The following is a 23,795-nucleotide window of genomic DNA, read 5'->3' on the forward strand; positions in this document are numbered from 1 at the left end:
TATACAATGTGTCTTACAATAAAGAGAGCTGGAGAAAGGAAAGTGTTATTGAGAAAATCATAAGGGAGGAAAAAATACATTTACCATCCTGGACTGTATTTACTGAAAAACCCATGTGTAAGTGGACCCGTGCAGTTCAAAGGGTCAACTGTTGTGCGAGGGTCAACTGTACCAATAGGTAAAAAGGAAGAAAATGAAATTTACCCAAGTCCCTCTGCCAAGTGCAGCCACACTGGGGGGCATATGTTATTATAGCTTATTTTTCTGTTTTAATATACAAAAATGGATCATAGTATATAAACTTTAGGGTCTTTTCTTCTTAGTGCCAGCAGTTCTGTATGTGTGTCAGTGTTTTCATATATGCCATGTGGATATATTTAAACAAAACAAATTTTTCAGATACTTTTTCAGATACTTGTTTAAAATCCATTCAGGTAGATGCCTTTGAATTTGCTAAGGCCTAGGTTTGGGATTTTTTTTTTTTTTTTGAGAAAGAGAGAGAAAGAGCACATACATATGATCAGGGGGGAGGGGCACAGGGAGGATCCAAGGCAGACTCCCCGCCGAGCGTGGAGCCCGATGTAGGGCTCCATTTCACCACACTGAGATCAGGACCTGAGCTGAAGTTTAGTCAGATGCTTAACCGACTGAGCCACCTGGTGCTCCTAGGGAACATTTTATCATTAACCGAAACCATGTTTGTTTTTGTAACTGATAAGCATGGGAGAAAAGTGTTTTATAGTTTCTACTTTGACGCACCACAGAATGGATACCGACTTCGCTCTGGTTTTATCACATTGCCCACAGTACAGGCTGGAAAAGGTCCTGAGATGCTCTACAAACTGCTGCTTTGCTGCCTTGGTGATGACCGGGTACCTCTCAGTGCGCAGTGTGGTCTCAAATCAGCAGAGCCTTCTGTTTGGTCAGGATCTCATTGCCCACCTTGTACACAGGCATCGTTCTGGAGTTTAGAGTCTAGAAGGGAAATGGACCTTGAGCTCGGGAGGCATTATCAGTGTGCTGATAATGAAAAAGCTCAGAGTCATTGGCATATATGGCAAGTGTCTTGCCCTCCCAGGGGATGTCTGAGAAGAGCTTCATGGAGGAAAAGATGTTCAAGTTGGTACTTTCCCGAGGAGCAAGAGCTAGGTAGGAAAATGGCATAGAAGTCAGAGGCGTTTTTCCGAGTGGAGGAGCTGTCCAGGACAGAAGCCAGGATTCGCTTATTTGCCTCTCTTTTTGACAGTTTCCTTTTGTAGTTGCTTTTGGAACATTGGGGCCATTTTTGCCTTAATTGTCCATGTAAAACATGGCACCCGTGTAAGTTCTGTGGTGAGACTGGGCTGAGCAGTTCCAGGAGTCCCGATCGATGCGCTGCTTTACAGATTATGACTCGGGAGGAACTAACAGTGAACAGTGTATCCCTTGGGTGTCTTCATCCAGAGGTGAGGCTCAGCACCCCCCGCAGACTAAGCCCTTGGGGCGCTTGCTGCTGGCTGGCTTGATGTCGCCCCTGAGTTGAGGTTGGCTGTGGCATCCTTCTCTTTGATTGTTTAGTACATTGTGGGGTTCCTGCAGAGGCTGGGGGACCGTCTGGACCAGGAGCTGCTGACTAGCGGGAGGGCCGAGTCTGGCCGGAGACCTGTGTTTATACATGGGTGCTATCGTCTGGTGCTTCCATGTTGTGATGGCAGAGCCGGGTAGTTGCAGAAGATGCCGTGAACCCTACCAAACCCGACCTGTGGACTCCAGAGAAAGTCTGCCGCCTGGGCTTGGCACGACCTGGGCATGATCCCGGCTCGACGCCCCCGTCGCGTCTTCATTTCGGTTGGTGTGCATTGCTTCCCGTCTTCTCCATGGCCACTCGGCTGCTGGTCCCTTCCACTGTCCGATTTCTTTCTTCTCTGCCTTCTCTCCTGGCTGAGCTGGTGAATTAAGGGGGCCGACATCATGTCGCCTAACATAACACCATCACCGCCAGCCTTTGTTTTCGACTCTCCTCTGCTGAAAATTTTTAAAAATTATTATTTATTTGTTTAAGAGAGAGAGAGAGAGTGAGCAGGGAGAGGCGTGGAGGGAGGGGGTGAAGCAGATTCCCTGCTGAGCGTGGAACCCGCTGGGCTCAGTCCCACCACCTGAGATCATGACCTGAGCAGAAATCATAAGTCAGAGGCTCAGCTGACTGAGCCGTCCAGGTGCCCTGAACTTTAATTTTGACCACTGTTCATTCTCAGTTTTCCGCAACACTTCTTGCTCCACAGAGGCCTAGAGGAGAAAAAAGCACAAATTTTGGCTCCAAAACAATGGCTTATTTATTTGTGTATTTTAAGTAGTCTCGACACGCAGCGTGGGGCTTTGAACTCATGACCCTGAGGTCAAGAGTTTGGAGGCTTTACCGACAGAGCCAGTGAGGTGCCCCTCCAAAAAACTATTTAGAGTGGAGTCCTGCCGTTAGAAAGTACAGTGACTTAGGCATGTCACTGTACTTCTCTGACCCTTAGGTTCTTTTCCTGACTATGGGGATCCTTTTGTAGCTGTCCAACCTACTGTTGCAAGAGTGAGGCGCATACTGGGACGCCTGGGTGGCTCAGTAGGGTAAAGCCTCTGCCTTCAGCTCAGGTCATGATCCCAGGGTCCTGGAATCGAGCCCCACATTGGGCTCTCTGCTCAGTGGGGAGCCTGCTTCCCCCTCTCTCTCTGTCTGGCTCTGCCTACTTGTGATCTCTGTCTGTCGAATAAACAAATAAAATCTTAAAAAAAAAAAAAAGTGACGCGAATACATGCTGTTGGATCTGTGGTTCGTTATCCACAAAGCCGGCCATGAGGGGAGACCAGCCTCTTGAACTCACCTGAATGCATCTGTGAAGAAGTTAATTTTGTTTTTAAACATATTGTGGGATACATGCAGTTTATTTTTATTTTGAAATTTGCTCAGATAACAGTAAGGAAACCATTAAGTACAGTTTGAAGAGGAATGCTTGAATCGCAGGTGATCTATATTAAAGTTTCTTCGTAGCAGAAGCAAAAGCCACTATTACTGAATGAAGTGAAAGCACTGTGCCTTGGGCGTCCACGAGAGTTCCGGCGGTGAGTCAGAAGTCCGAGACCTCTTTCTTCATGGCTGACGGGGCTGCAGGTCATGTTTTTGCCCCTGCATGTCCTGCGGTGGAAGCCTTGTGCGGCCGGTGGCCTTACAGGCTCCGTCAGCCTGAGGACTGTCCATATGGCTGGCGACCTGGGTTGGACATGTCATGTCATGTCATGTCACATTGTGGCTCTGATGCCATGGGATGTCCCCGCACGTAGGTTCACGTGCCATAGTAGCAAGGTTCCTCATGCCCATTTTATGTATTTGGAAAGGAGATCGTGTTTTTAGGTCCAATGCAGGGAAGAAGGTGGAGGACCGACCTTGTCCTAGATACGTGTCTTGACAGTGACGAAGAGCGTTCTCGAATGACTCATCTCGCAGACGCAGTGCAGAGCTGTGCTGTGTCCATTCTTGGGGCCCTTTGGTTCCGTGTTTCCTTTCCTGCAAAAGAAATATTTACCTGTTTCATAAAGGTCTTGGCACCTGTTTGGGCTCTAAAAGGTCCTTGTGTGCAATCTCGAGAGGATGGACGGTGGGCTGACGCCCTTGCTTCTCACTGGCCCTGGGGCCAGCAGACGGTCCCACGGGAGTTAACCCTCCAGAGGTTTATTACAAGAGTGGGGCCTTGGGGGTTTTCTGGACTTCTGTGTGCAAGTGAGACCAGTGTCCCCCTCATCCGTGGGCAGGATGGCTCTGGAAAGGGAAGGCGTTGGGGAGTCTAGGCCAAACCCACCATTCTGCTGACTGCCATCATGTAGGGAAGGCTCCAGACACAAAGCTGAGCCACAGGTGTGGGGGCCTCTGGCCAGCGCTCTGCAAACTTGGGTGGGCATGTGAGTAACCTGTGTTCTCAGTCACTCTCTTCAGTTCCTCCTCTGCCACACGGGGACGTCAGCTTCGGTGAGTTCAGGCACATGAAACGTTGAGGACAGAGCCTGTGTGTGGTGGACAGCGTGTCTGCAATGTTGGTGGGACGTGTCAGAGCCCTGACATGCCTGTAGAACATGGTTCCATGAGGTCCTGCCCTGATCACGCCCAGAGAGGCTGGTATTCGTGCTGAGGACAGAAGCCTGCAATCTGCAAGGGAGAAAAGAAGCCTCCATTCCTCCTAGCTTTGTCTTAAACATGTGTTTATTCTTGCTACTGAGGAGAAGATTGGGGAGGAGAATGTGGAATGGAAGACCACTTTTTTTTTTTTTTTTTTTTTTTTTTTAATTGCTTTTAGGCTGTGGAACGGGTCCTGTGACAGGAATTCTGAAGGGCTGTGACCCAGGGACGGAGGTCTAGCCCCTCTGTTTGGGTAACTCTGCTGCTGGTGTCAGGGCGGTGTCCATACACACAAAAGCACGTTGCTATTTACCTTAAACACAGAAGTTTCTAGGAGAAGAGAGCTCTGGTCTACATTCTTAACAGCCGACCAAACCACGCAATAGGGATCTCGCGCCTGCAGTGTTTGCTGGTTCAGATGAAGTTCCTTCTGCCAGAGATATGAGGAAGCATGACTTGTTTACACCCAGACAGGCTCTGTGTGTACAGCTCCTACCACAGGGCCTTGGCACAAGATGTAACCCCAGAGCATCTGTGGAACGGATCTCTGGGTTTAGGAACACGACTGTGTAAAGCAACAGGATGGACATCCTTGCACAAGTGTTTGTTCTGGGCCTCTTGATCTGGTTCCCTGGTTAATGTTTATTTAAAAAAAAAGAAAAAGTGGATCATTCCTAAGAAAAGGCAGCCTATTTTAGGGACATTTCTGTTTACTCAGAAAATACTATGCATTGCTTTTGAAAAGGAATTGAACTTCTAATATTCAACGTCATTTTTTTCTCTTGCCCCAGAGCTTGCTTTTTATAAGCAGGGGCTTTGTAGTGTTGTGGAAAGTTCATTCCTATTTTTGTCCTTGCTGAATATCTGATACCCCTGACTTCATTAGTTCTGGCTCGAGGCGAAAGTTGTGTGGACTTAGGTATAATGAAGCCTGGGAAAAAGGGGTCCAGGTTGGGCTTCTGAGTGACCCTGAAGAGGTGGGTAACTTACAGTCTGGGTATGTGTGTCAGCACCTGTCGCTGAGAGGGTAGGACTTGAAGATTCATGAGGATTTCCCAGCTTTCAGATGATGCCATTGTAGACCTCCCCATGCATTTCTGCTGGTAGCAGGATGGCCTGTTGAGGTAAGAGGTCTCTGGCTCACCGAGTTGGTCTTTGTTGTGTGCTCTGCTTGAGAATTGTTACTTGAGTTAATTGGTAAAAGCTGTTGGCACTTGCTCAGAAGGTTCAAGCATATTTATATTTAGAGGGCGCCTGGGGGGTCTTAGCTAAACGTCTGCTTTCAGCTCAGGTCATGATCCTGGGGGCCTGGGATCGAGCCCCACGTTGGGCTCCCTGCCCAGCAGGGAGTCTGCTTCTCCCTCTCCCCTGATTCTGTGAGCTCCATCTCTCTCTCTCACTCACTCTCAAATGAATAAGTAAAATCTTTAAAAAAACAAAAATGAAACAGCAACAAGGATGTTTATATTTAGATTTATAGAGTCCATATTAGCAAAATAGATGGAACTCTGGATTCTCTTCTGTTTTCATTTCTCTTCTGTTCTCAAAACCACTGATACAGAAAGTCTCCAGCTTGTCTGTCTGAACATGAGTTTCATGATGTGTTCAAGTGTGTTACATCATCTTTAAAATACTGTTTTGTTACAGTTGTTTTATGAGGGATAGGATTCTAGCACAGCCCCTGTGACAACTGAAATCATCTGGCTGTTCTCACTGTTCGGCATGCTGAGTGGTTTTGCAGGGCGGCTGGGTGACCAGATCACCATTTGTAAGACCGTTACTTCCTTGGTGAACATGTTCTGTTATGTCCTATAGATGGCAGGAACAGGGTAACCTCTTACTTCATGCCGTGAGGGAGGAGAAGGAGGGTCCGAGGCAGACAGTGGCTTGCGAGGAGGCACCCCAGTGGATGGGCTGCCTCTCCTGGGCCTTGGCCCCCAGCCTCCCTTGGAAGCATCAGGGACTCACACTACACTTCCCTTCTGTAGCCACAGAACACAGTCACTCCAAACAGAGTGGCTTAATCAGGGCATCTACCATCTCACGGTTCCAGGAGTCAGAGGTCTGGTTGTGGTTCAACTGGGTGCAAGTTGAAGGTTGCAATCAAGATGGCAGCCAGGGCTGCTGTGTTATCTGAGACTCGACTAGGGAAGGGTTTGCTTCTAAGCTTGTTGGCAGTTTCTTGTGGACTCTCAGACTGAGAGCCTCTGTTTCATGTTAACCATGAGCTGGAGGCTCCCATCACGTGACTCTTCTTCTGAGCCAGCAAGGGAGGGAACCTTGTAGCAGGATGGACATGACAGCCTTAGGTATGTGAGGTAACTAAATGTATCCCACCATTTTTGTTTATTCCACTGGTTACAGTAGAGTCTCAGGCCCTACCCTGCTCAAGGGGAAGGTGTGACAGAGGCGCGGGTGAGGAGAGACAGGGATCATGGGGCTGTTTTGGAGTTGACCACACTTGAGGCTGGCTGGGAGAGTGGATTCTCTCTGCTCTACTGCCCTGTCTGTGCATTTTCTGTCTTCACCAGGAGCCTGTTTCTTGTCCCTTCTTTCTTCCTCCAGCCTGCAGAGAATTCAGTAACTGGGTGGCGCTTCCTCCTCTCTTCTGCTGTAGAAACACAAGGGAAAGGTAGCAGGAGCTCTGCCTTGGTGAGCAGCTCCCAGGCTGTCAGCCCCTGCCTGGATGGCTGGTAATTTGAGTGTGTGACACATTCCCTAGCCGCTGTTTCTAGGTCATAATATGCTCTCTATAAAGGACCCGAGTGGGGTCTTTGCAGCTTTGGTGTTTTGTGGTGCTGTCTTTAAACAAGTGCTGACCTCCAGTGTGAGTTCACTTACCCAGTTTCATCCTCTTACGGGTTCTTGCGATGACTGGGTTTAGACTGTAATTTAGAATCGCTAGTGGTTTGGGTCCCTTCATGCTTTGGCCCCATTAACTGATCTTTGGTATCATTATCTCTCCAGTCATCTCTGGGGTGTTTCTTGCCCTTTCTCCGGCCTGCTCGTGGGCTCTGTCTTAGTCTAAAAGTACTGCTCTTCATCGTCCCTGAGGAGACGGTGTGGTGCTGTGGTTAAGAACCAGGAGTGAAGCCAGACAGCCTGGGTTTGAATCCCAGCTCTGCCGTTTATTAGCTGAGCAGTCTCAGCGCGTGATTGCACTTGCTTTGGGACAGGTATTACCAAGTCTGAGTTGTCTACTGGCCAGCAAGTCTCTGATGGTGGCTGCTGCCCCCACTTTGCTCCCAAGATGGATATGTACTGATAATCAGAGCACTTTGTGCCTTGTCACAAAATGAAGTGTTTCTTCAGGTCTTTCTCTGGCCTCCTGGTAAGAATGGCGGGAACATATTGGGGCCTACGAGGACACCTCCCTTTTCTGGTGACATTGCCCTGACACCTGCTTTGCCTCCTCAGGATGAGGACCGCGTACAGCTTCTGTTTGCTGTGAGTTTTACGAAACCGTTTGCAGACGTGGTGTCCTTCAGCCGCTCTCACGATACTGGGCTGTGGGATGGCCGTGACTGCCATGCTCAGGCCTACAGAAATTAACACCTTGGGCAAGGTCTTCCAGGCAGACAGGAGGGGCATTGTTCTAGATGACCACAGAGCACGTGCTCTTAATGACCATGGGACATTGTCCCCCACAGAGGAGGCTCAGACCCCTTGTAGTGCACCAGCTCCCTGGGAGAGCAGAGTCTGAGCATCCAAAATGACACATCTTAGAACACAAGTGCTTTTCTGTGCTTCTGGAGCCTTCGTGCAAGTGCTGTCTGCAGCTGTCTTGGCAGCCACATGCTTTCGGGTTGCGTGCCCACGAGGCTCTTCCTCTTCGGGGGCAGGTGTAGCCTTGCCCTAGAGGACAGGGTGTCCATTCAAAACAGGAACGTGGGGGCACCGGGTGGCTCAGTCGGTTAAGCAGCTGACTCTTGGCTTGGCTCGGCTCAGGTCATGGTCTCAGGTCACGAGATGGAGCCCCGCGTCAGGTTCCACAGTCAGCGGAGAGTCTACTTGGGACCTTCTCTCACTCTGCCTGTGTCCTTCCCCTTGCTCGCACACACTCCCTCCAATAAATAAGCCTGAACCTTGCAGAACAGGAGTGCGTTCCTTTCAGGCAGGTTTCTGCATGACTGTTGTGGAATCTGTAAGCTGCGGGATTAGGAAGAACTGGGCTGCTGGTGGCCTCAGCCAGGAGTTCACGTCCAGACTGTGCTCTTCAAGCACATCAGCTATGTTGGTTGCTTGTATTCTCGTGATGCTACCACCGCACTGCGTACTCGTGAATGCCCTTCCCCTCCGCCCGCTCCCAGCCCCTTCCCCACCCCCAGTCCCTGGCACAGCGCATGGGGCCAGACGGAGAGTTCATTCACGCCACTTGTTGAAGTTGCTTATTCTTTTGAATGACCGTAGTGGTGGCACATTACCAGCTTGGAGGAGGAACTTGACTCTGCGAACCTATTAAAATATTTTCCATCAAAGCAAACAATGTGGGTCTTGTTAAAAAGATCAGGACTAGTTGTAGTTGTACTAGTTGTAATGAGACAGATTTTCTTGTGGGCATTGTCTGCTGGTTTTGAAGGTAAAAAAAGAGGGCTCAGCCCGTGCCAAGCAGTTGGCATCATCAGAGTGAGTCCCAAAGACAATGATGTAGGAGGGGCCAAGGAGCCCTTTTATTCAGATAGAAAGTTCTGTTTAAAGGTTGCTGTTACTGGGGTGCCTGGGTGGCTCAGTCGGTTAAGCGTCTGCCTCGGCTCAGGTCATGATCCCAGGGTCCTGGGATCGAACCCCGCCTGCATCAGGCTCCCTGATCCACAGGGAACCTGCTTCTCCCTCTCCCACTCCCCCTGCTTGTGTTCCCTCTCTTGCTGTGTCTATCTTTGTCAAATGAATAGATAAAATCTTTTAGAAAAAAAGTTGCTGTTGTCTTTCTTGTGGGTCTTTTTTTTTTTTTTTCTTTCTTGAAAGCCTCGCTGACGAGTCCATGCTGTTGTTGACGAGGCTGTGGTGGGAATCTAGCTGTGGCGAGAGGCTGCCTGCTGCTGTCAGTGTGGCTGTTCTTCCCCACAGATGCCAGCGGAGCACTTGGCGTTGCACCCCAGGAGAATTAGCACTGATGGAAGTGATTCATTCCCTCTTTCAAGAATTTATCATCAAGAAAAGAAACACAGAGCCGCTCTGCAAAACAGTCCCTAGGGCACAGCTAGAGGGTTCCGTGTGCACGTTAGTAAAGGCTGTCCACTAGGACGGGCACTGTTATTGGAGCTCTGCTCCAATCAACTTGGAAAAGTCTGACGTTCTCGTCAGAAGTCTGACTTGACCTCTCTCCAGTGTTTACACAGGGAAAGAGTCTGAATTTGATAGATGTAGGTGAGAATTGCAATCGAGGCCATGACTTTAAAAGACTCCTATACCTGCGTTCATAAACACTCACAGTGGGCCCTGTATGTGTGTGTGTCCAGTCTCCAGAACTTCTCTCCACAGTATGTCTCTGTCCTTCTCTTCCAGGCCTGGAAACTGAGTTTTGGAAGGATTCAGTAACGGACGGCCACTCCGTGGGGCCTGTCTGTCCAGCCTGAGTCAGACCCTTCTCCACTGTCCATGGTTTTCAAAGTCTTCCATACCGAGTGACCAGCCTAGAAAGCTCTTGCCGGCCGGTGAGCATGGGGCTCCTTCCTCTTGGTGTTGGGTTCAGTCTCTTAAGTCCCTGACTTTGAGTCTTACCCTCCTAACCTGTTGATGTTGGTAAGTTCTTTCCTTGCTACTAGGAGGATCTCTGGGTTTATGTGGCGTTTGTTCCATTTTCTCCTTTCTCTGTGACCCCCTGACTCTCTCTCCTCTCTCCCCCAACACAAACACACACGCACACACACACACACACACACCCTACAGGTTTGGAAAACTTGAGACTTCTTGTCTATTCTGTAATTGAGGTGACAGAGTCTCTTTTTATAATTAATACGAATCTCTTTTCTCTGAATGACAGCAGAGAGGCTTTAGGTGAGGAAGAGTGGCAGGTGCCTGTCTTGTAAGTCTGACCCCCTTGGAGCCATATATTTTTCCTAGAAAATGAGCAGTGGTTGCATTGTACCTGGTAGAAGTGGGGCGTTTTCATTTGGGGCTCTTCTGTGAAGGTAAAGAAAGCAGAACTTATTGTCCCTAGGTTGTGGGCCCTAAAATGTTAGGAAATTAAAAAACAAATGTAAAGCTTTTGTTCAGAATGCCTTGCTCTTGGAAGAAGGAAGGCCCTTTGCTGGGCATAGAACATTACTCCATGGAGTATATGAATCTCCATTATTTGAACTGGACTTAGGGATGAGTTACCAGGTCTGATCATTGAGCACAGGTGTCCCTGGTTCTGGGATATACCCTTGTTGGATCAAAGCATGCTTGACGTGGCAGATTTTCTCCGTCTCATTCAATTCTCTGAACCACACAGTATAGTGGGGAGTATCTTTAAGAAAAGTAGAAATTGAGGCTGGGAAGAGATGAACGGACTTGGCCAAGGTCGCATGGCTAGTGAGTGGTAAGACTTGGAACCAAGGTTTGTCCGTGTGGTATCCTGTTGATGTGGGTGGGTTGGGTTCCCTAACGATTGATCTTTCCTATTCTGTAAGTTTTGATCAATATGGAAAATAGAGGAAGGATAAGAGGAATCAGCATAGATGGTCACTTAATTACTGGTAAAGCGGGATTGGAGACCTCAACAGCATCTCTGAATCTAAAATGTGCATTGACTGCAGCAGCTGTCACCTGCTGGTCTTCTGGTAGCATCTGGGCTTGTGGAGAGCTGGAGGGAGCTGGGCTTCCCCGCTTGGCAGGGCTGAGCCCTAAGTCAGTACCTCCTCACACACTCCCAGGCAGATCTGTCCAGAAGAGGGCAAGGAGGGGTTGGGGCAGGGAGAAAGAAAACTGGCTTAGTCTGATACTGCTTCCTCCCAGCAAACAGACCAAAACCTCTTCCCAAAAACACAAGGCAAGGTGGGGGGGCCTCTGCCCCAAGCCTCGGCCATTGAAACACTGCTCTTTAAATCTCTTTTTCTCTTGGGGTGCTCTCTCTTGTTACTCTGTCCTTTTTAATTTTGAAGAGAAAGGAGGAGATGACTATTTTCTCTCTGTTTTGGTTATCAAGAAAGGAAAAGACAAATGTAGAAATCCAGAAGTGGTCTTTCGGAGACCTGTGATTAATCAGACCCCTTCTCTCGTGACAGGTGATGGAAGTGAGCTGGAGCAGTGGGAGAAGCTGGTAACTTCTCGGAAGCCAAGATGACAAGAATTGTTTTAAATAATCAGTAAGTGAAATTTCTTTAGCCCTCTGGAAGTCTTTGGTTTGCTGGTGAACATTCTCTAAGAAACAATGGTGGAAGAGTAGCTCGATCAGATAGCTTAAAAGTCTGAAAGAGAAAATGTTTAAAAAGTAAATATCCAAACACTTCAAAATATTGATGCTAACATTTGCACAGTTTTTGTGTGTTGGTAGGTGTGTCCTTTTACGTTAGGTGTCACAGCTGGGCAGACATAGCATGAGTAATTAATGGATCAAAGGAGGACTCCTTTTATATTAACTTGGGACTAGCCCTTTGCAAATAGACATTCTCGTTCCCGTTGGTTCAGTGAGCAGCATGGCTTACCAACCTCGGGTGTGCACATTTTGGGAGGTCCCCATGAATAAACGTGGCGAGTATGAATAAAGTTGAGCTTTTTGCTCCCTTCCCACATCCCTCTTTGAGTGTCTGTCTCATTTTTTACACAACAGAGGCCACAACTGGTTGCAGATGATTTGACAGTTAAATGTGGTTGCTTCCAGTTTCATTTTGATGATGTTAATGTTGGGACAAGAAGTTGCCACGAGAAAAGATTGTATACTTCCGAGTCAGACATTCCCTGGCCTGACTCTTGCCTTCGTACTTCTGTTGTAGTTTGTCAGTCTCTCCAGCTCTGTGCATGGGGCTTGGTCATCCCTCCCAGAGCATAAACATATTTTACTAGAGCATAAACCCCTAGTAAAATAGGAAGCGGTGAATTTGAGTATTTCTTCTTTTTGTTTTTAGTCTAATTTATTTTAGTCACGTGTTTATATACTATAACTTTAATGATAGCTCTGTCCAACACCTGGCTTGCTGGAAACCCCAAGGGTCTGATGGTCTGCCCTGGGGGTGGGGGGCGGCTGGTAAATCAGCACTGGTTATAGGTTTCCTGTGGCAAAGGCATCTTGAAGCCACTGTTCTTCAGGTATCTGTCTCAGCCCTGGTGATACGACATTGGTTGGGTTGGTCAAAACAAGGTTTGCTTTTGTTTTTGTGCTGGGTAGCTCCCGTTGCCGTGCTCTCCCGCCTTCCGCCTTCTGGAACTGAGAAGCCCTGAGAGTAGTTTCAAGCATCAACCTCTTTTCTTGGATGTTAACCCGGCTCTGTGATGGCCGTGTTCCCCCGGGCCCCTGCTGGCTGTGCAGGGACTGGGCTGCAGATAGTCCGGCTGTCCGCCCCCTTCCGAGTGTCTGCTCTCCCTTCACTGTACTTCCTCGAACCTTCGTCGTGTCAGGTGGGGACACTTTAGGGACCAGCAGCCAGTGTTCCTCCTCACCCATGGTGGCATGTTGCTTTGCTTTTGTTCAGACATTAAGTTTTAATGAAAGTGACTTATCTCCAGAGAGAGAAACAAAGCAGGACAGTATCTGGGCGGTTTCAAGTTCATACTGGCTGGACGAAGGTCTTGGGGAGTGAGATGGCGGGCAGAACGGACGCTGGACCCGAGAGCCCAGTGTTTCCTCCGCGTGCTGGCTTGCCCTTTCAAAGGGAACAATTGGAGCCTGAAATTGCTAAGTAACAGCTAAGATTGTGGTGGTTGTTTTTATTTTAAATCTCACCCACCTAGCTCTCAAAACACATTCTTTATTGAACTAAAAAAAAAATATATGCCTTGGATATTTCAAAACATTCAGTGGTGTCGATTCCCTGAAGCAGACTTACATAAGCTTAAGACATTTAGTTCCCTTATTTCCTCCTAAAACAATAGATATTTATAGTTCCTACGGAGTCAGGGATGGACTTGGATTATTGCAAAAGCGATTCTTGTCCCTTTCACGCTGAAGCAGATGGATGGAAATCTGAGACACTTGCCTCTGGATTAAGAAATATTGACCTGTGTCTCAATCAAGACGAACGAGGGTGTCTTTGGTTGTAGTGAAAGCAGACTTGGGAGACATAAGTGACCAAACAACCTCACCACACATAAAGTATTCTGATTTATGATTTCTCTCCCCAGAAGGCACCTGCTACTGTTTCAGGATATCCCCGGTGTAGATAAGTGTTTGATCAGACAGCTGTCAAGTGTGTGGTCCTGAAACGTGGGAATGTCACAGCCATGGACGGTGTGCTGTCCCCACACGCAGTAGTATGCTCGGTACTTGGCAGTCGGGGTCACGAGGGTAAACTCCAGGACAAATAAGACAGTCTCCTACGTCGGGAGCCGACGCAGGCCCGAACACAGAAAGCCGATGTCATGAGGGATACAGTAACTGTTCTGGAAACCATCAGGAGAGAGAAATTACCTATGTGGTAGGCGTGGCAAGGTCCAGGAGACCTTCAGGAGCAGATGACATTTGCAGTGGGTATTCAGTGATTAGTGCCTTTTTTTTTTTTTTAAAGATTTTATTTATTTATTTGACAGACAGAGATCACAAGTAGGCAGAGAGGCAGGCAGAGAGAGAGAGAGAAGCAGGCTCCCTGCTGAGCAGAGAGCCCGACTGGGGCTCGATCCCAGGACTCTGGGATCGTGACCTGAGCCGAAGGCAGAGGCTTTAACCCACTGAGCCACCCAGGCACCCCTGATTAGTGCCTTTTCATCAAAATACCTATTTTAAAAATTATAAAAGTTATAAAAGTTAACCCTACTAATTGGAAAGAACTTTAAAAATGTGAACATTATTAAGAACAAAAATTCACCAGTGTTATCACCACCTAACCTGGGTTTTTGGGGGATTTTTTTGTTTGTTTGTTTGTTTGTATTCTGCCATGCTCTTTCTCAGCCTGGGTGAGTTACATACTTTTTTCTTCCTAAAATGGACTGTTTGTCATAAATACTGTTTTGACACCTGATTTGATTGACAGTATGCTGAAACCATGCCACATGAGTAAATATCGACATCCCATTTCGTACTGTTACACAGAATTTCACATGTTACATGTCCTGGAGTGTATCCAACCAGCCCCCCAGGAGTGGGCATTTTGCTCGTCCTCCGCTTCTCATTCTTGTAAAGCACGCCGTGGTGGACGTCTTTGTGCGCGCATTGTGGTGACCTCCCCAGTTCTACAGGCAGGATCTTTGAACAGAGTTGGGGCAGTGCTGAGGGAACATTCCAGCTAGAAGAAAGAGTGTGAGCAAAGAGGCAGAGGTAGGAAAGGACCATCTCAGTCTGGGGGAAAGGCTGGAAGTCTGCTTCTCCAGAGCGGAGAAGCAGCGCTAATTGGGGCTGTAGGTAGAGGATGGGGGTCTCCTATGCCAAGCCCTTTATTCATTCTCATTTGGAAGCCAGATTGGAATCGGTAGCCTAGTTCAAGTGAAGATTCTGAATATCTTTAGTTTCCTTAAGTTCCCTTATCTGGAGAAGAAGTAATTAATTACCATAGATAATAGATACTACAGATAATAGATAATTAAGTAATAGTTGTAGATCATAGATAGTAGTTCTGCTTTCCAAAACTTCTTGAGAGCCTTAAAAAAATCAATAAATTGGGGGAGTGAATAACTAATGGAAGCTGGAAAGAGTGTGTATATAGAAGAAGCTGTAAGATTAGAGGAAATTGTGGTTTTAAAAAGCAAAGGAAATATCTTTAATTCATCTATTTTATATACTTATTAACAAACTATGAGGGCGCCTGGGTGGCTCAGTGGGTTAAAGCCTCTGCCTTCTGCTTAGGTCATGATCCCAGAGTCCTGGGATCAAGCCCTGCATCCCTGCTAAGCAGAGAGCCTGCTTTCTCCTCTCTCTCTTCCTGCCTCTCTGCCTACTTGTGATCTCCGTCTATCAAATAAATAAATAAAATTAAAAAAAATAATAATATTTTAAAAAAACAAACTGAGTAAAATGTAAAGACAGTTTGGGAAAGATGTGGATTAGGAGACAAGTATCATAATTTAAGAATAATACTATCTTCTATTTACTAAGTGCTTTTATGCACTTGTATGTTTTAAATGCATCATTTAACCTAATTTCTCAAAAGTTTTCCCAGGAAGAGGGCAGGATTATCTCCATTTTGCAGGTGAACCAGAGGCCTCCCAGGCTGGGTTCAGGGGGGCGACACTGGACTTGGTGTTGGAGTTCAGGGGCTGCTAGGGCGTTGGACAGGTCTCAGGACATGGCTGCGAGGGTTGTGAGGCTGTATTAAGACCTGCAAGGTGACGTGGAAGAGTGGCTTTCTGTCCTAGGATCACTTCTTTCATCATCATGGAAGGGAAGAAAACACTTCTCAGCCATTTTCTCTTCCCTTTGTGGTAGATCACATTGTTGTGAAAGCACTTGCTCCTTCCTACCCGCCCTCCATCTTTGTGGGATGATTACACTTTCCTACCCCAGTGAGGGTTGGCCACAGGGGCTGTCTTGGCCACAGGACTTATTTTGGCTGAAACAATGTGAGTAGCGATGACATTTCCCAGCAGGAGCTTTACATTAGGCCTCTATCTGCCATGTCTCTCTGGGCCCATGTCCCAGGTCAAGGTCTGGACATTTAAGATTTTTTTTTAATTTATTTAGTCAGAGAGAGAGAGCGAGAGCGAGCACAGGCAGACAGAGTGGCAGGCAGAGTCAGAGGGAGAAGCAGGCTCCCCATGGAGCAAGGAGCCCGATGTGGGACTCGATCCCAGGACACCGGGATCATGACCTGAGCCGAAGGCAGCTGCTTAACCAACTGAGCCACCCAGGCGTCCCAAGGTCTGGACATTTAGTTTCAAATAATCCAAACCCTGGCCCGAGGATCAGGACTCTTTGAATTCAGCATGACTGTGTGCCGTGTGTCCAGTGGCTGTGGAACGGGGCATAAGGTTGGGTCACAGAGACCAGTGTTACATGGTCACTGGTGGGCTGTGCTTCGCCACCCTTCCGATGCCCTTGGAATGACATTGGCCTCCGTCACTCAAGCTCATGTCCCCTCGCCTCCCCTCCTCCTCAGCCTGTGTTTACTGCACTGTCTAGTTGGTGCTGAATGTTAGACTTTCTTACTCCCATCTTGCATTTGTAGTGAAGCAATTTGTACAGACTCATCCACTAGATTAGTGTATATGCCTTTTTTTGGACATGTGTTGTGAACTGTTCAACCTCACAGACGACGTATCTAAAATTTTTTCTCTGCAATATAAATTGCCCAACATGTTATTAAAACATGTTATTAAAACGTGTCCAGTAAGCTGACGGGTGTTCAGGGGCTCTCTTGATTTCATGTTTCCTAGTGACTTGTCTTGGCTTTGGACCATGGTGTGCAACCAAGACCTCAGAGAATTGACTAGTCTGACTAGTAGTTTCTGGGCTAAGATGATGCACTAGTTAGCTACTTGGTCATTCAGCGATTTTCTGTCGTGCTACTTCTGATCACCTCTCCACTTTGATTTCAAAAGGCAGATGGCTCTTTGATTATTCAAGTCCCATTTGGGGACCAAGGACTTCCACACTTTTCTCTCCAACATGCACAGAAAGAACAGGGCACAACCCCAGTCAGACAGGAAGGAACACTCAGGGAACGGTTCTGGTGTATCCATAATGGTTCACTCTTAAGGTTGGGTGACGGGTTCGTGATTGTTGATTTTAATATTATTTTTCCTTAAAGAAGCATTAAATATATTCTCTTATATGTATTAAATACTCTATAGCTAAAAAAGTTTTTGTTTTTAAGTGTTAAACATTGTTAAATACATCCATTGTGTTTATAGTGGCAGAAGTGTGTCACATGAGTTATTTTTACAACTTTAATTTTCTTTTAAAATACCTTAGATGGACTTTTTAATAAAGAGTGGTCTCTTTACTCTACAGGCCACAATAATTTTATTTTGAAGACACTATTTATTGACCTTTGATTTTTCAGAGGCTCTTCATGTAAATGTAGTTATTAGTACGGTTTAGGGGTCAGACAGAAATACTTTCTCTTGTTCTACCACAGAGAAGTATCCTCTGTTAGGAAGGGTATAGAGGGGCGCCTGCGTGGCTCAGTTGGTGAAACGTCTGCCTTTGGCTCAGGTCATGATCCCAGGGTCCTGGGATTGAGTCCCGCATCAGGCTCTCTGCTCATCAGAGAGTTTACTTCTCCCTCTCCCTCTGCCTGCCACTCCCCCTGCTTGTGCTCTGTCTCTGTCTTGAATAAATAAATAAACCCTCTCTTTCTTTCTTTCTTTCTTTCTTTCTTTCTTTCTTTCTTTCGTTTTTTTTTTTTTTTAAAGGAAGGATATAGAAAGTTAGTGTCTGGTTATTGACAATGACTGACCACTTGTCCCTTCTCTTTTCTGTAAAAAAATCTCAGTATTTTTGGTTTTTGTCATTTCGTTAGTCACCATACAATAAGTACTTCATTAGTTTTTGACGCAGTGTTCCATAATTGAAGATCTCGGTGTTTACACAGGGTTGAAAATCCTAGCCGGGTCTCCTCAGTTGTCAGCCTGGGCCTGCCTGGTGGCTGTGGGGATCAGACACAAGAGCCCCAGCTTGGGCTTAGACGTCCATGGCTTTGAAGCCGTCTCCGCTTGTTATAGCAGTTGACCTTGAGCTCAAAACCCTCTTGCCTCCCATTAACAGTGGGCCCAGGACAACTGTTAACATCTACCTCGCTGTGTTGTGTACACAACAAATGGGAATTAGCGTGTGTGCAGCAGAAGGCACCCTGGTGACTGGATCCTTAGTGAGTTAAACTGAGCGGGTTTTTTGCTTGTTCTGGGTGGAATTTCAAGTACAGTTTCCCAAAGGAACAGTGTTAAGAATGAGGTTTGAATACAGTATTAGAAATATCATTAACATTAACTTGAGATCAATCATAAGTTAAATAGGCTTTTAAAGCCTGGCCAGAGAAGCCCATGTGTACGTTTGTCTCCAGTGAAATGCATTTCAGGTGCCACCTGAGACTTCATTTATTCCAGACCTTAGAAGTGGACTTCTAGAATGTAATTTATTACCAGGCTGAGGGCTGTTTAGATAACCTTTTGCTCAGACATAAAATGGGATTTCTTGATAGGTGGTAGTGCTTTGGGGGACAAATGAGCCCTCCTTTCTATTTTGGGGAAGTACACTTACCTGGAAACCGTACTGCTCTTCCTGTCAACCCACCTAGGTAGTTCTGGTATAGACCTGTGGCCAAAAGGGAGACCTTGACCTCTGGGTGGATGCATGGCCCCACGTGGGAACAGTGTGAGTTTTCCCTGAGGATCTTTACAACGATGGCTATGGAATAGGCCCTCTTGGTGAGAGAGCTGGGAGTTAAGCGGAAGAAGACAGATTTCAGGAAGGGAGAATGGAACCAATCTGTAGAAACAGATCTGCCTTCAGGTTCTGGTGGGGGTCAGGATGAGTTGGTCCTAAAACCCAGCTACCCCTGTGGCTTTCCTGTTGCTGGGTCACGCGGAGTCAGCATGTTCCCCCTTGCTCTTACTGAATTATTTTTAAATATTTATTTCCAAATTTAAATTCAATTACTTAACATATAATGTATTATTGGTTTCAGAGACAGAGGTTAGTGACTCATCAGTCTTACCTAACACCCAGTGCTCATTCCATCATGTGCCCACCTTGCCTTTACTGGGGATGCCTCAAGTGCCATTTCTGTTAACCCGCAAGCTAGAGAGTAGTGACTAATTCATCTGTTTGGACTTGGCATATGTAAGAAGTTGTGCCTTTGTTATGGCAATTATAATAAATATAATTATATAGTGGGACAGCTGGTTTATGACATAGCTTTTCGAGAACAATGGCACTGTTTATTCCTATCTTATAAAAGCAGAAATGTATTAGCACTAATCAGAGGATACTAGTGACTGTGTGCGCGCCCGCGCATGTGTGAGAGAGAGGAGAGAGAGAGAGATAATGACTCTGAGAACAGACTGAGGGTCACCAGAGGGGAGGTGGGTGGGGGACGGGGGAAATGGGTGAGAGGGATGAAGGAGTGCACTTGTGATGAACCCTGGGTGATTAAAATAAAAACTTAGAAAAATGAGTCGATAGGAGTTTGCTCTAATGCAAACATCCTACAATGTGTGCTTTTAAACTGTATAAAACAAATTCATAATACGGTTCTAGTAGTCACAGGTTGCCTTGAAGAACCTTGTGCTGCCATTGGTAACAAGGAGCACTAGTGGGCAAAGAGCAGATGTTCATGGCTCTCCCGTGTAACGTGGAGAGAGCCAGGTCTCTTTCAGGAGGAATTGGTGCTTTGGCAGGACTGCCGCATGTGTGAGTATGTGTGCCTTACTAGAAGGGGAAGAGAAAATGACTTAATGCCTTTGTTTTCTTCAGTGGGTTAGTGTTGGAGGAACTGAGATTTTATGTGATGACACTCCTTTGTAAACTCTGCTTCCCTCTAGGAAGTATCCAACTTGCTCTCTCACTAGTAGCATTCTGTATTGTTGGAACATGTCAGCGAGAGCAACGAAACACACCTGCCGCTTGAGTTCTGTGTGCCAACCAGTCTGAACAACTATAATATGTACTTCTCCTTGAGGTATCTGCAGCCCCAAGAAACTTTGTCCTTTCTCCTTTGTGGCTGTTGTTCACCTGGAGCATCATTTATATCAGACTGTGTGTTCGGCTGTGTCCTGGGTGGGGGGGATACAAAGCCTTTGAGACATAGTCTCTTCCTCAGATGGACTTTTATCATCTGGCCAGAGAGAAGGGTCAGGGGAGGGATTGCAAATGGAAGGAAGACGCTAAGGTTGTGTAAGTCTGTGTTGAGATGGAGGTATGAAGAAGGAGGTCTGAGGCATTTGGAGGAAAGAAGAGTTCTTCAAGACCTGAGACGTGGGGAGGGTTCCAGGAAGAGGATGGGTCTGGAAGGTCACCATTAGTATGGAGAGTGACAGAAGGTCTACAGCCAGGAGGTGTGGTGTGGGCCTCCATGTGGAGGTGATACTAAGCCCTGTGCTTTAGGGAAACATGTAGACCAGTTGCTGTATTTGATGGAGGGTTTTTTGGGTGGTCTGTAGGGGTTGGAAAGGTGGAGGCCAGTGTTTGCTGCTTGAACATCATGGCATTGGGCCCTTGGGCTAATTGTCACTTTTTCTGAACTATACAACCATAGCCGGATAGTTTGGTGCTGTAGGCAAAAAAGACATCCTAGAAATAGTACATTGTAGCAACATTGGCAACTGTGTCCCTACTTTGGAAGCATAAGGTTTGTTGTAAACATCTTTCAACTGGTTTGAGTTAATGATTCAGATAGACATATGTATGAAGCCCTTCTTCCGGACAGAGCACCCATTTTATGAATTTAAGCTTGACTGGATCCTAGGCAGTAGAAACAAAGTAAACCATCTCTCTCTTTTCTGGATGGCTACCTTACCCCTTCCTCTTTCATGTATCTCAATGTATCTGCTTATGTCTACCCACTTAGACAATCGCATTTTTCTCACTGCAGGTGTAAGGTTCCTGAGTTGTGTGCACACACAACTATATATATATGTATATTATATCTATGTATAGATATAATATACATATACAGCCTTCCCGTATAAAAGAGCTGCTGTCCTCGGTGTAACAGCCAACATATGACCAGTTTGACCAGTGTGATCGGTTATAAAAGTTCTGTAAATAGAAAATCACGGTGCTTAAAAATACATTTTAATTTGCATGACTGTTTGAGGAAAGTTGCCTACAAAGCAGATGTTTTCCTTTTGATATCTGCTATAAAACCAAAGCTGTTTAATTGATAGTGAGAGGGAAGGTTTATGGCATGGTGGCACATGGTGTTGCCGTATTTATTCTGTGATGGTGATGATGCATTGGGAGCACAGAAGACCTGGCGGCTGGAACAGCAGTCAGGACACTCAGCCTTGGTGACCTGGCTTGGGGAATGGGAAGAATGGTAGAGATATGGGAGACACAGTGGGAGGCTGTCATCATACCTGTTGCTAGTGAATTCGAGAGAGAAGTTGGGAGAGAGAGAGCTCAGATGAGTGTAGAATTTAACTTAAAGCATCTAGGACAATGAGATTACTTTTCTGTGAGTCAAGGGAAATTTTCAGCTCCATCATCTAGACTATGGGCCAATATTATGCCTGTTGCTAAGGATAAATGTGAGGTCATAGGCTTACCCTGAACCTGCCCTTTTTGACCATAAATTAGTCTTCCGGGTGGAAGAACCCTTGGAGCCCTTCAGAGAGATGAAGCAGTGACTTAGTGCCACGCTAAGTCAGGGCGGGAGCTCTGGACTCCTGGCACAGTGCTCTTTCCACTCTTCCATAATGGTTTACATAATATCCCATTTTAGAAAGAGCCTTTTGATCTCACTTTCGATCAGGTATTTGGTTAGTATTTTGAAGAATTTTTGGCCTGTAGAATGAATGATTGGTTCTTAAAAAATACAAGGAAGTTAAACTCAGGAGATTATCTCCAAAGCCAAGAAGGTTTAATTTTTAACTTAAAAAAAAAAAAAATTACTCCTCTGCTAAATTTCTCTATCCCCGCTAGCCATCAACTCATTTCTTAACTGGTCCACGGGACTTAGCCATTCTTCAGTCTGCTGTGATTTGCCAGTTCCTAGTTACATAAACTTTCCTGTATTTTTATTCCATAATAATGGTTAGGGCCCAGTAGCCCAGATGGAGTATTTGCAAAATCACTCTTACTTTTTAAAAAAAGTTGGTTTACTATGGCATAAATGAAATCATTTCAATTTTAAGCCTTTTTGTGTGTGTGTGGTAAAATTCCTGTTGTATAGTAGGAACACCAAACCCAAGAATCCTAAACCAAAAGTTTCTTTAATTTATTCTTACCTATTTATTTTTTTTTAACCACTTAAATAAAGGACTCAGACCACACAACACCAAAGTACTACTTCAGCTTTAAAATTCTTTGGATATTTTAACATCAAAAATAATTTTTAAAAAATGATAAGCTAGTTTGTCCTAGTTTTTGAAGGTCGACTTAGAACTTCCAGGGACAAGACAGCGCTGTTTGTGTGCCCGCTGTACGTGAGCACTGTGCCCAGTGCTTTGCGTGTAATATTACATATAAGCTGTCCCCCAGACTCTGTCAGGTGGGCATTTTGTCATCCCCCGCCCCCACTGCAGGTAGTTTGCCCAGGTGATTCTGTGTCAGAGGTCGGATCTGAATCTGCTGCGAGGCCAGGCCCCCTGCTCACTGCATCCAGAATCCCACCGAACTCCGGAACTTTTTCTGAAAGCAATAGAAATTAATCTCCATCCACGGATCTCCTGTGTCATGATGAGATTAATTCTTTTTTTGAAAGAGTTTTTACTGAGCCATCTACTGTTTTCTTGTAAGTTGCTAAAGGCTAAAGTTTGAGGGGGGAGCAAAACAAACAACTTCTTTTTTAAGGGCTGATATAAATCAAGACAGGAAAGTTCCGCCTTAGCCGCCAGTGAACACGCTTATTGGTCAGGCTCCACGGGCTGACTCATTTCTTTTTCGCTGTGTTAGAGGGCCACACCCTGCATTCCAAAAAAACCTCTGCTGCCCGGCCACACCCGCGGCCTCCCCGCTGGAGCCTCCCGGGTCGCAGCCGGCGCGGGTGTCGGCGTGTCGGTGTCCCTGCGCTGTCGGTGTCCGTGCGGTGTCGGTGTCGGTGCGGCTGCACGCCGGCGGGCCAGGCCGCGGGAGACGCGCGGGTGTGGGGCCCGGAACCCGGCGACCCCCGCCACCCGGACCCTCCTCCACCCCCGCCCGCCCCGCCTCCCGCACCCCCCAGGCGGGAGCCGCGCACACTCGCTGGCGCCCCGGGAACTTTGCCGACACTGCCGCCGGGGAGGAGGAGAGACGTAAGTGTGCGCCCTCTGGGCGGAGTGGCCGGCCCGGGCGCACTCCGGGGAACGAAGGCTGCAGCGCGGACCGGTGGACAGCGGGCAGAGCCGGTCTCGCGGAGCTCCCCGGGGGACGCGGGGAGTGCCCTTCCCCGCGCCACAGCCCCGCACGCTCCCCGTGCCCTTGCTGAACCCGTGGCTCGGAGTATGAGGGCGGGGGCTGCAGCCGGGGAGGCTCCGAATGTGCCGGGGTGCTTTGGAGAACTAAGGAGCAGGGGGTTGTTTTGCCGTGGGGTTACCAGAAAGGCCCAGCGGAGGTGTCGGAGGGAGTCAAATTGCATCTACAGGGAGGTGGCTAAGTTTGGGGGAAGCCCTCTCTCGAACTCCAGTCCCTGTGCGGGAGAGGTCCTTGAGCTAACTCCTTGGCCTGGCGGGGAGCGGCTTTGAGTGAGATCTCTGCTGCAGCCCGGAGGAAGCACGTGCGCCTCGTGTTTTGGAATGAGCATGTTTACTCCACAGCCATGCTTTCTGTGTATTGTGGCCAGTAATTGCTCCTGCGGAATTTGTGGAAATAAATACCCTGAGAAGAATGCATGGGACTCCCCCCTCCCCCATTAGTTTTTGTTCTGTGTCCTTGTGGAGTTATACCAAAGAGAAGGGTAAGAATCAGAGACCTGAGCTCCAGTTCAATTTCATTCTTAATCCTGTTGCCTTACCA

The 23,795-nt window shown here is 47.1% G+C and overlaps 1 protein-coding gene across 42 annotated transcripts in view; it reads left to right on the top strand.

Annotated features, from left to right (window-relative positions):
* SGMS1 (sphingomyelin synthase 1) overlaps window positions 1–23,795 on the top strand; it is a 265,194-nt gene that overhangs the window by 146,759 nt on the left and 94,640 nt on the right. For 40 of the 42 annotated variants that reach the window (XM_082721007.1, XM_082720981.1, XM_082720998.1 and 37 more), the window contains 2 exons: window positions 9,641–9,789; window positions 11,344–11,424. The gene's annotated coding sequence lies outside the window, so the exon portion shown is untranslated. Of the gene's footprint in view, window positions 1–9,640; window positions 9,790–11,343; window positions 11,425–22,695; window positions 23,096–23,795 lie in introns of those variants that run through there. The other 2 variants (XM_082721022.1, XM_082720990.1) reach the window with 2 other exon arrangements.

Source organism: Mustela nivalis, assembly GCF_964662115.1.
Source record: "Mustela nivalis genome assembly, chromosome: 2".
Lineage (NCBI taxonomy): Eukaryota > Metazoa > Chordata > Mammalia > Carnivora > Mustelidae > Mustela > Mustela nivalis.